The following is a 12,495-nucleotide window of genomic DNA, read 5'->3' as shown; positions in this document are numbered from 1 at the left end:
TATTTCAAAGTGCCAAATTGTCTATGACGACAGAAATTTGACAGCCATTCTGGGGTCTCTTGCTTGCTTTCCTGCCTGATGGCTACTTAACTGTGCAGTACTTCCAGCAGAGTTCCTCGTGTGTTGCAGCGGAAGCCACGTTCCATATATGGCCATTAGGGTGACGTATACATTCATGTTTCACAGTAGGCTTGGGAACATGCCAGAGGTCGAAGCTTTCTTTGAGCAACAGAGATAAATGTTAGTTTCTGGATTATATCTGGACTCTAGGGCAGCTTGGCTGAATTAACCACAGTAACCGTTTCCCTCCCCTCTCTTAAGGATTGCAGAAGGATTGTACATTATTACATTGGTGTAATCTTCTTCCAAGATGTTTGAAGGAGTCAATAAGCTCAGGGCTTCAGACTAAAGTCGTCTCTGACTTACATGCCACGCAATCACATTGCGGTGGCTTGGATCACAGAGAGTAAGTCCCGGGAGCATTTAGGCTTTTAAATACCAGAGGCAAAGATGGGGAGAACTTCTAAGGACACATGCAAGATTATTGCAGAAAACCTATTTTTACATACGCTGGCTCAGGAAGGCACTTCATTAATGCTTTCATTTAAAACACACCAAGAGACAGAAAATTGTTGTGTTTTGGTTCCACCCACACCCAATTTGGTCTTGAAGCCTCACTAGTTAAACTTTGTTTTTTGATAGCGTTTTTGGTCCAACATCAGACAATGCAAATCTCTTCATTTGCCCCTGAATCCTGCTTACTTAACAAGTAACAAAAGGAAGTCCATCTGCCAGCAGGCAAAATCTAGAGCAGGATAGTCTGTGCCTAGTCATTGATGCAAATCACATAAACACACCATAATGGGAATGAATGAGGCTGCAAGAGATAATGAGGCAATAATTATCTAAAACTGGACAGCAGGACTTCTTAAGTTTCCTCCTAGAGTAAGTGTCACAGTCTGTCACATCTCATGGGCTAGTTTCCTTTTTACTAACTGCAGTCTTTCTTTTTACATGCTGTATCCTGTTCAGAATATAGTACATAGTATATAGTGGTTCATATACTTATTAAACCAAACAGAAGCTTATTCTCTAAGATGCAATACTCAGTTCCCAGAGATAACTTATTTCTTCTACATTTCTGTGACATCACATGTAGCACAACTTACCCAATCTAATAAATAGATCTGTTGTGATTTATACCAGTGTTCACCCTTTCGAAGTTAACACTCGTATTGGGATATGGTTGTCAGTATTAAATATATGTTAAATAAGAATACTGTAGTAGTATTTGTAAGACTGGTACTTAGTGACATTTGTGCCAACATATACTTGTATATTGTTGTGATATCAGTGTAATCTTGTGTCTAGTTTCCAACTACTTGTGGGCTGGCACAGTCTGGCTTATAGCTAGGCTGTAAATTACTGTGGAGACTTAATGGTTAGCTACTTAGATAGCACAGTAGAAAGGAAAGATAATCGAGACTGCAGTCCTATCCCTAGCTGAACTCTGTGGGACTTACTTTTGAGTAATTTGGATTACACTGCACAAGGCAGAATGGGTTTTGCAATAACAATAGCAAAGGATTTGTTAGTGGTTTGAAATACTCAGGACATACATAAAGGGCACTTGGTACTGCTGTGCTGTGGATATATGTAGCATTTATTATCTGAGGGCACCTAGATTTGGGATCATTTCAATGCAATGACTTGAGTTTAAACATATATATTTTATACATATATGCAAAAGAATAACATCCCGATGGTACTTAACACTAATATATGTTCTCATTAACTGTTGCAATAGTTGATCACAGATTCTACTTATAAAAATACACCCTCTAGCTGAGTGCTTTTCCTGGAATAACACTGAGAGACGAAGCATCCAGCATAATGAATCCTATCAGCCTCCTTGAATGAGAAAGCCAGACACTAATTTTTCAAGGAATGGGCAGATGACAGCAATAAATTCATTAAGCCTTGTGAAAATCTTTAATAAATTATCTGCTGGGTGTATGTAGCCTGCATAAAACACTCTTCCTCTTTTAAAAAGCAAGACCTTTTATTATTAGTATATCAAATAAGAGGAATCCAATAATTGCCAGCGTTGTAAGATGCATCCCATGTGCAATGCCAACAACATTGATAGATGTATTGTATCTTCAGAGTGTGGCTATTTATTTAAAAGGTGTTACTTAATGTACAAGTGCATTCTTTGTAGCAGTTGCCGTTCCACTGTGCATAAATCTCGCAGTTACCAAAAGAAAAGCTGAAAGATTTGGGTGTAAGTAAATAATAATGCCACATCGCTAAATTCTGACTTGATAGTTTTTTTCAGTGTGTACAGCAAATCTGATTCATGCACCTAGAAATCTTTAAAAATCTCGTTTTCTTTCATATCCCCTCTATACTTGTGTGACTATAGAGGAAGTACACGGAAAAGAACTGGTCACTTTTGGCAGGGGGAATCTTTCAGAAAGCACTATCTAGAGCCCTGTTTTAATCTGAAGTGGGCTTTCAGAATAAAAATGGAAAGCCCATCTATCTTACTCATTGAGTGTTTTTAGAACAGTAGCTTGAATCCATATTCTTATTAACTATTAATAAGACAAAAGTCTATATGAAAAATGAATCACTTCATGCTACTGAGGGCTAAGTGCATTTTTAGTAAGCCAACCAGTGAACACATTACTGTTTGAATGGAAGATGCATGCTTGCAAGCTATGGTTGTATTGTTATAATGGGCAAACACCACTGGCTGCATTTTCCAGCACAGGTTCCTAGATGACTCCATTCAAACGTGGGGTTTATTATGTTAGTTTTACTGGTTATAATGCTACCCCTTCTGTCCCAATTTCTGATGTTGCTTTTACACAGCAGTACATATTGAGTAATGGGATGGTGGCTTTTTGAACAATATACTACCACGTAGCGCTAACTTTTAAATATCAATACACGGAAGCTGTCTGCGGACAAACGCTGGCTCCCTCGGCCTATAGAGCGAGAGGAGCGCCGCAAGCCCAGAGTCATCTGCGACTGGACCTAATGGTCAGGGGTCCCTTTACCTTTACCTTTAATATGCTGGGAGGAAAATTGAAATTATTGTGCTAGTAGGTTTTTCTCTTGTTTCCAGCATATTGGTCTTAATGCTTCTAGAACTTCAAAATTACTGAACCTCCTATGATCTATTTACGGTAGGTAAAGGTAAAGGGACCCCTGACTGTTAGGTCCAGTTGTGGCCGACTCTGGGGTTGCTGCGCTCATCTTGCTTTATTGGCAGAGGGAGCCAGCGTACAGCTTCCGGCTCATGTGGCCAGCATGACTAAGCCACTTCTGGCGAACCAGAGCAACGCACGGAAACGCCGTTTACCTTCCCGCCAGAGCGGTACCTATTTATCTACTTGCACTTTGACTATTTAATTTGTCTATTTAAAAGAGTGTGAATCAATTTACTGGCATAGATAACTAAATCCAAAGTTTTGCATCACAAAAAATTTAATGGCCATCATAAAACCTTTAAATATTACTAATAGGAGATCCATTCTCCAGTTGTAGATTCTTAGATAGCTAATTGTACTACCCACCTAAAGGAGGGGAGGTATTAACAGGCTTGGGGGAAGCAGCCTAGTGAGGACTGAAAGTAGGGAAATGGGCAGGCCTCCTTGTCTCTGCAAGAAGGACTCAATCTGCAACTTATTTACTTACTTGTCCTTCCAAACCAGTAGCAGAGACAAGCTGTTGTAGTTCATGAATAGGGCAGATCCATGGTTTAAGTAAAAATTCACGGCCACTAGAGTTCAAATTATAAATTGAAAGGTTTATTTAAGATCAGTAACAGACCATGGATTAAACAGAGGTGGCAAACAATGCAAACGAACATTTCTGATCTCTTATCTTTAGAGAGACTAGTAATTACACAGCATCAGACTTGCTAGACGCAAGGGACTCAGTAATCTTTTGATGATTCTTGAGAGACATAATGGGAAAACTTCATTTTATGCTGAATGAACAGTTGGGTGGGGAGAAGGCATCCAAACAGTTTGGGTCCCAGAGCTTGCCAGGTCCAACTTATGCAGAGAGATAACACCGGTTAGCACCTTGCTTAGACCATGGAGGCAGTTTTAGAAGGTGTAAATCAGAGGGGAGGTCCTTTCTTTCCCAGTGTATTTGAGAGGCCTCCTAGGGCATGACTTGAGAAGGCTCATGGCATGGAGAAGCCATACTTGTGGCCCAGATAAAGATATTCTAAAGTGACAGGCAGGTGTCACCATGGCATGATCACAGCATATGGACAAGGACCAGGGTCTGTAAAATATGCCACTTTTGATACAGTGTAAACAGATACACGTCTCCAGCGTTTTAAAAGTTTTGTTGATTTCAAGTGTCTCTGCCATCTAATTCAAAGGAAATAAAAGCGCTTAATTCTCACTGGAAGAAGGCACCCCTTAATTCACTTATCTGCATTTTCAGATACCACAGCTCCCTCATGTGGCTTGCAGAAAGAGAGATGCCCTTTTTGATTATCAGAAAAGTGTAAAACAAACAAACAAACAAACAAACAAACAAACAAAGCTCTCTTCATATTCCCACACACCCAGCCGTTAAATGTATATTTTAAGAGACAATAACAAGTGACAAGGGTTAACTGAGAAGCTGCCTTTGTCCATCTGCTGACACCATCAGAGGAGGTCTTCGTTATTGACATCATTAGAGGAGGAGGCCTTCATAGGGGTGCCACATGCCCTTCAAATTAATCTTGGGTCTTCCTGGAGTCATGCCTTTCCTGCCACCTCAAACATTCTTCCTCCTAAAATAAGGCCTGCACCGAATATCTTTTGTTTGTTCTTCAGACCAGTTGTCAAGTCTGCTCCTATCCCTCTGGACTTTTATTTCATTTTACGTATTTAGGAGAAATATCAGCTTTTGTTCCTCGCTTTGTCCACGAACCCATCTCACATTGCTGGACGCATAGGCTTATTTCTTCACACAGGTTTCAGATCATCAACATCTGTAAATCGGCATGACTTCTAATTCTACACTGCCCTATGTTATTTTCTCGCTTTCCTATCTATGTTTCCTGCTGTGCCCTCATTTTATCTCACCGCATTCTTTACTTGTCTCACAGTTTATAAACACTCATCCACATTTCACACATGTACACTAATGCAGCAATATTACCTGTCGTTGGTTTCAGACAAGGCTACAGATATGTAGAAAAGCTCTTCATTTAGGCCCTGGAGATGTGTGAGGCTAAACTATGCTAAAGTGTATATGTATAAACTACACATTTAAAGCAATCCTTCCCCAGCCCTGCCAAAAATTCCTGGGAACTGTAATTTCATCATCAACCTTTATTACGGCCCAGAGACCCAACAAATCGTTACAAAGCAATAGCTTCCAAAAATAGGAATGAGAAGGATCCCCTTGTTGTTATATGCAGATAACACGGCCATCATCTCACGTTTCAGACAGGGTTTGAATTATCTGCTGAGGAAATTTTCTGATTACTGTTCTGGAAATGGTTTATCCATTAATTATGAAAAATCTAAAATTTTAGTTTTCAAAAGAAGCTTCTCCCGGTCTAAATGGGTGCTGGATGGCCATAACTTTGAATTGTAATTTATTAAGGATTTTGGGTATTGTAGCTCTCTGAGGGCCAAACTACAGCTCCCAGGATTCTTGTGGGGTATGTGTGGTATGAAAAACCTTCCTATCAGGCATTTACACTTATACAGTAGTGCCTTTTTCAGCAAACTGCAGCCTTTACTTCACCCTGTGATGGTCAAATCTTTAACAAGTGAATTTGAAGGAAAGTAATTTCATGAATAGGTAGAGCTGACTCTCAAGCAGAGGAGACAATTCCATGTGGCAACAGGCGCTCTCAACCATTTCAAATACTATACTTTAAAACACTTTGTGGTATATGTAGCAAGAAAAGCTGCTATCTCGCCATCAGTCAAGTTTCACTCGGTAAGATAAGAATGGTATGATATCAGGTTGAAGGGTGCAAGGGACCTTTTATTTTTAGTCCTTTTCAAAACCACAGTGAAAAGTGTGTCCAAGCCCTCTTCTTCTGTGCCTAAAACAATGTTTCCAGCAGATACCTCAAGGCCCATGAAGAGGTCTGAAGCTGCAGGAGTGTCTTTCACAAACATACCTTCTCTGCTCACACAAAGAGGTCACAAAAGGGATTTGAGCTAAATTAGGCAAACCTGGCAAGAGAACAATTAGGTAAAGGTAAAGGGACCCCTGACCATTAGGTCCAGTCGTGACCGACTCTGGGGTTGTGGCGCTCATCTCGCTTTATTGGCCGAGGGAGCTGGCGTACAGCTTCCATGACTAAGCCACTTCTGGCTAACCAGAGCAGCGCACGGAAACGCTGTTTACGTTCCCGCCAGAACGGTACCTATTTATCTACTTGCACTTTGACGTGCTTTCGAACTGCTAGGTTGGCAGGAGCAGGGACCAAGCAACGGGAGCTCACCTCGTCGTGGGGATTCGAACCACCGACCTTCTGATCGGCAAGTCCTAGGCTCTGTGGTTTAACACACAGCGCCACCCGTGTCCCTAAGAGTATAATTACATCATACCAAAATAAAAAAGCACATGTGAACTTTCTGTTAAGGTAGTAACTGTTCTGTAGGCGAGTTAATATACAGAGCTGGCATCACCATTAGGCACACTGAGGTGATTGCCTCAGGCGGTTGGATATCACCAGTATCTAGAGGTGGAAAATCCTGCTAGTGTGCCTGCCTGCCGCTGAGGCCACCCATTCCTACTCTTGCGGGAGAAGTGAGGAGAAGCAGCAGCAGCCTGGTCCCATGAGCTCTTGCTGCTGCTGGCTCTCCTCCCTTTCCAGCGATGGCTCCCAAGTTCTGCAGACGCCTCTCCTCCTGCCAGACAAGCAAGGAGAGGTGGCAGCAACAGGAGCCCGACTTCTGTGGGGTAAGGGATGGGGAGGCAGCAACTTCCCATTTTGCCTCAGGTGGCAAAATGGGCCGGGCCACCCCTGCCTACTTAACATGAAAACACAACACCAAGTTCAATATTGAAAATCGTGGGGAGGATCTTCATACGCATTTCATAGCTAGCACTTGCAGATTCAACAGAATCTCCTGCACGGCACATCCAAAGTGGCCATAATATTATGTCTCTTATTCAATTCAGGTTCAGTGCACTTGTGAGCATTCCATGTCTGTGTGCCACTTAAATGAATGGATGCTGCACTGAAGAATAAATGTGATATTTAATTCCCCCACCATGGGTTATTTCATAGGTTTTGGTGGGTGACGTTTGTAGGTTAACATTTTGTGCAGGCTGCTGGGGCTCCTGGGAATTGGAGATCATCAATATCTAGAAGGACATAGATGTCTCATTTCTCCATATATTTATGGAGTTGTGAAATGTTTCTGTACTAAAGACTCAGAAAACAGGAGGAAATAAAGGCTTCTTCTAATATATATTTTCTGATGATTGACTGAAAAGTGCCATATACTGTATTGGCCTGAATATAAGCTTCACTTTCCCCCCAAATTCCGACCATGAAAGGTTAAAGTGTGGCTTATATTCTCAACCTTTTGGCTTATATTCGGGCCAATGCGGGAAATTATGACATGGTATTGTGATGCTTAGAAATATGTGTAATAAGACTTAGAACATCTTTAATTCTTTAAATAATCAAATTTAATATGGCATGACTGTAATAAAACATGAGTTGAAAAAGGAATCCAGGATATACTATTTTTCTAGAAAGGGAAAAGGTATGCTAATTTTTAAAAATTACAGGGTTACAGCTTTGCTTCCAGTACTGCTGACAAAGCAGTTATACAACATTGCGAGGCGTAGTTAGTGCTTTGCACTCTGTAATTTTCTCAAAATGAAGGGGTATTTCAAAACTTCCTGATGATAACTTGTTAAAGGGCAGGAGGGGATTCTAAAAACCACAGAAGCCCAGGATTGCCTGAGGCTGCATTATGCAGACGAACTCTGTTATAGTCAGTTAAAACAAACAAGGCCTCAAAGACGCTTTCACCTAAAACACACATCAAAAGAATTTGCTATCATGAATATTTGATATTTCACTTACTTCATCCTCTCATATGTTGTATGAAATATGAACACATACAGCATTTCATTGAGAAGGCAGGTGATGGTAAAACATTACATGGTTGATTTCAAGGCAATCTATAAATCCTGTACAGAACAACTGAAACACCCGATGGAGGGGGTCCGGATGGGGCAGAGATGCCCTGTTACCCAGCCCTGGCCAGATCTGTCTATTAAGTTGCGGGTGAACATATCAGATGACACAGCGATTCTTCAAACGGCTCTTGTTTATTCACAGGCCAGAACAGAACTGAACTGAAGGGTTCAGTCAGCCTGCTTATATAGAGCTCCAGTACAACGTAACTGTAACAATTTTCTAAAACTATCCAATCACTGAACGTCACTTTCGATCCCTTATTTGCATAACTATCTACATATCCCCCTGCTGGCCCAGGGTGAGAACTTCAGTACATAACACTGTCGGCCTTTGCTACTGGGGGAGTTCCACAGTCAGCAAGGAAATCTCATTCGTGAGGAGCACCCCAGTGCATCCAACCAACCAATTTGTGGGCAGGCAGATGCTACAGCTGGCAGTGCTCCCGCCAGTGGTAACCAGTGATGGGGCATTTTGAGGGAGTGGGCTATTCTGGCACAGGATTTGATGGATCCTGTGCTCACCTTGTTGCTGTCATGTAACAACAATGAGCACACTCTGGGCCTCTTTGCTATGCCAGCCTAGGAGGTAGTACAACAAATGAGTCTTCCCTTCCTTGTTCCACCCCTGACCAGTGTGAGGGGCAGGACCATGGCAGCATTGATGGATACACCATTCCACCAAGCCCTAGCCACTGCCAGCCAGGACTTTGGACTGAATCCTAGGTCTACTAGAAGTATAGATTATAAAGTCCTACAATAGTCTTGCCAGAGTAGACCTGGGGACAGAGTTCGCATCTGGGTCTGCCACAGGATCTAGCCTCTATGTCTGTACAGAGGTACCTCAGGTTACATACGCTTCAGGTTACATATGCTTCAGGTTACACACTCCACTAACCCAGAAATAGTGCTTCAGGTTAAGAACTTTGCTTCAGGATGAGAACAGAAATCGGGCTCCGGTGGCACGGCAGCAGCAGGAGGCCCCATTAGCTAAAGTGGTGCTTCAGGTTAAGAACAGTTTCAGGTTAAGTACGGACCTCCGGAATGAATTAAGTACTTAACCTGAGGTACCACTGTATATTTATTGTGTGACCTGTTGACTCTGATGAGTACCTGTCTTAGGTTGTGGGGTTGTGGGGTTGTCTGTAAGTTAAGTGCAGGCCTACCACAGACCCCCCAAGTATCTCTATTTTCTAGGGACACCCCTAATTTAGATAAGTTTTCTGATTTGATCCTGGAATGCCCCACTTTTCCTTAGGATGTTCCTGTTTTCACTGGAGAAATGTTGGAGGGTATGGAGTTATCCACCCCCTGAGCCATCTGAAGGCAATCCTGTATAGGGAAGTTTTTTAAATGTTTAATCTTTTATTATGTTTTTATATATATTGGAAGCTGCCCAGAGGGCTGGGGCAACCCAATAAGATGTGTGGGGTATACTGGTAAATAGTAAAATTATCATTATGGAACGGGACATCCCTATTTTCATCAGAGAAATGTTAGAGGGTCTACTACCACTCAAGACCTGGGAATGGGAAGCATTATTGTCCAGATTACTGAAGTTACATTAACTGGGAGCTTAAGTGACAACCACTGGTGGCCTGTCATTTTCTCTTCTGTATCTGTCCTACAGAAGATTTTTCCCATGTACCAGTCTGGCCCTGATTATCTGCTTTCTCCACTGTGCAGATTTGGAAATAATTATCATCATTTAACCATGGTAGGGAAGACTGTATGTGAGCCTTCTCAGTCTGCTGTCCAGGTACTGTTTGTGTGTAACTCCAGTGTGTAACTGCTCTTCTCTCTTACGGTTGTTGTTGTTGTTTAGTTGTTTAGTCGTATCTGACTCTTCGTGACCCCATGGACCAGAGCACGCCAGGCACTCCTGTCTTCCACTGCCTCCCGCAGTTTGGTCAAACTCATGCTGGTAGCTTTGAGAACACTGTCCAACCATCTCGTCCTCTGTCGTCCCCTTCTCCTTGTACCCTCAATCTTTCCCAACATCAGGGTCTTTTCCAGGGAGTCTTCTCTTCTCACGAGGTGGCCAAAGTATTGGAGCCTCAGCTTCAGGATATGTCTTTCCAATGAGCACTCAGGGCTGATTTCCTTAAGAATGGATAGGTTTGATCTTCTTGCAGTCCATGGGACTCTCAAGAGTCTCTTATGGTACTTTCTCTTTAAACCAGGCTTGGACTGGACAGCCCTTCAAATGGGGGATTATTTCAATCAGTGGACTGTACTCTGCAAACTAGAATAAACAGCCATCCTAGTTGGGTCCACTGAATATAAGGTACCGTAATAAAGGAGCAACTAAAGAAGCAGGAAGAGGCAGCTGGAGCTATATTGAAAAGGCTGGGCCAGATAAATAATCATGGGCCACGCTAGGTTTGAAGACAAGTTCACCTTGGCCCACACACAACTTCAGCTGCAGAATGATGGATGTGATTGACACATCTGGAATGTTTAAATAGCTGATCCTTCCTTGTTTTTTAAGCATCATGGCAGATGGGGTCTTTCTTTAGCTAAACAAGGATACACTTCGGTTATAATAGTGCTTTAGAAGTTGATTGATTTCTCCTTCCTCTCTACCCTCAAGTCTCTCAAAAGCCCTGCTGAGCGAGAATTGACTTTGAAAATCTGTAAGCTCCTCAGTGAAAATCTCTCCACCTTTTCGTTTACAGAACATGTTAGTAACTAGCACTAACGAAGGAACAAACAAAACCCATTTGGGCTTGCTAAAACATACCCAGATACATGGAAGCATTATATGGAGTGGTGGCAAAATTAATTGGGCCATATTTAACTAAAGAGGGAGGAAATAACTTCTTCTAGATAAATACATTAATCCATGCTTCTCCGACCTGTCAAAAAGCAGCTATAAGGATATGCACATCCAAAACACCATCTGTGGATTTATGAAGCTGAAGTGGCCTGTTAAACACAAATGAAAATCATGTCTTCCCTCCAGCATGGAAAACCAAAGTCTTTCCTGTTCCTTTTGATGTACAGCTGTGCTAACATAATCCCATATGCCTCTTGTAGGATGTGATAATATGCATGCCATGGGAGCAATAACGTGACCTTGGAGCAATAATAATTTCCCCCTCAAAAAAGAAACACAGCAAATCATGATAATTATCCTTTAGTTTATTAAGGGGAAAGAACTGGGCATTTATTGCATCACCAAAGAGATTATCAGCAGACTTTTTAGTGCTGACATTCCCTGATTAGAGGGACTGGCTCCAGACTCCACACGGAATCTGAAAAGCTGATGGGCAGTGTCAGAGCTGGCATCATCTCTGATTGGTGGATGTAATCCTTGAAGGAGTGCAGAAAATTATAATTTGAGGAGTGCTTGTTTAATAGAAAAGCATAGCATAGGGCTGGCATACACCCGAATTATCCCAGACATTAATGGAATTTCAAAGGCAGAATTGATGTCCGGTGGGGACTTCCGGAAGATGGTGCTTTGTCCTGGATCTTAGGCAAGTCATCAGTTTTGGGGTCTTCCTAAAAAAGCTTTTTGAAATATGGCAACCCTAGCATAGCAGCAAAATAGCTAATGGGAGTCCAAGCTTGGCCAAAATTTCCAAGTTCACTTATTCAGCTCAAGGTTATTTGTCTGTAACCAATCAGGAAAAAGGAGCTTGAAGTCATAATGCGAAGTTCAGTAAAATGTTAGCTCTGTCAGTCATATAATTGACATTAACCCATGTGATTGAAAGAGTGGGGATAACAGAATTGTTTTATGTTGAAATCATCTGTGTCAAATTTTAGATTGTAAACTCTTTGGGGCAGCAACTTGCCCTTTCATACTTTGTGCTGTTGGTGTGTGTGGCAATTTACAATCTAAATGATAAGTGACAGCACCCTAGCCATATTAGCAAATTGCAAATATATAAATATATATATATAGAGAGAGTGTGTGTGTGTGTGTGTGTGTGTGTCTTTTGGCTACAACTGTAGTACCCTAGCTAGCTTTCTCTAAATTCAGACTAACCAAGATTACGTCATCCTGCCCTTGTGGAAATCACATTCCAGGAAACAGCAAGAGGTTTCCCCAGGGGTATTGTCTCACATCCCTTATGATTGTAGCAAACCAGGTTGGAGCAAACTCATTCTTCAACTCAAGTTACTGTGGAGTTAAGATTTATTTGATTTCTCAGCAAAGATAATTTGGGAATTGTCTCCTGGTTCTGTGTTGTACCTGGGAATTGTAGTTGTCAGTTGCCACCACGGCTCACAGCTGCCACAAAGACTTGCAGGAGAACGAGCAGGGAGTTTTAGATATGGTGGGGG

The sequence above is a fragment of the Podarcis filfolensis genome (assembly GCF_964270895.1).
Source record: "Podarcis filfolensis genome assembly, chromosome: 10".
Classification (NCBI taxonomy): Eukaryota; Metazoa; Chordata; class Lepidosauria; order Squamata; family Lacertidae; genus Podarcis; species Podarcis filfolensis.
This window is presented reverse-complemented; position numbering follows the sequence as displayed.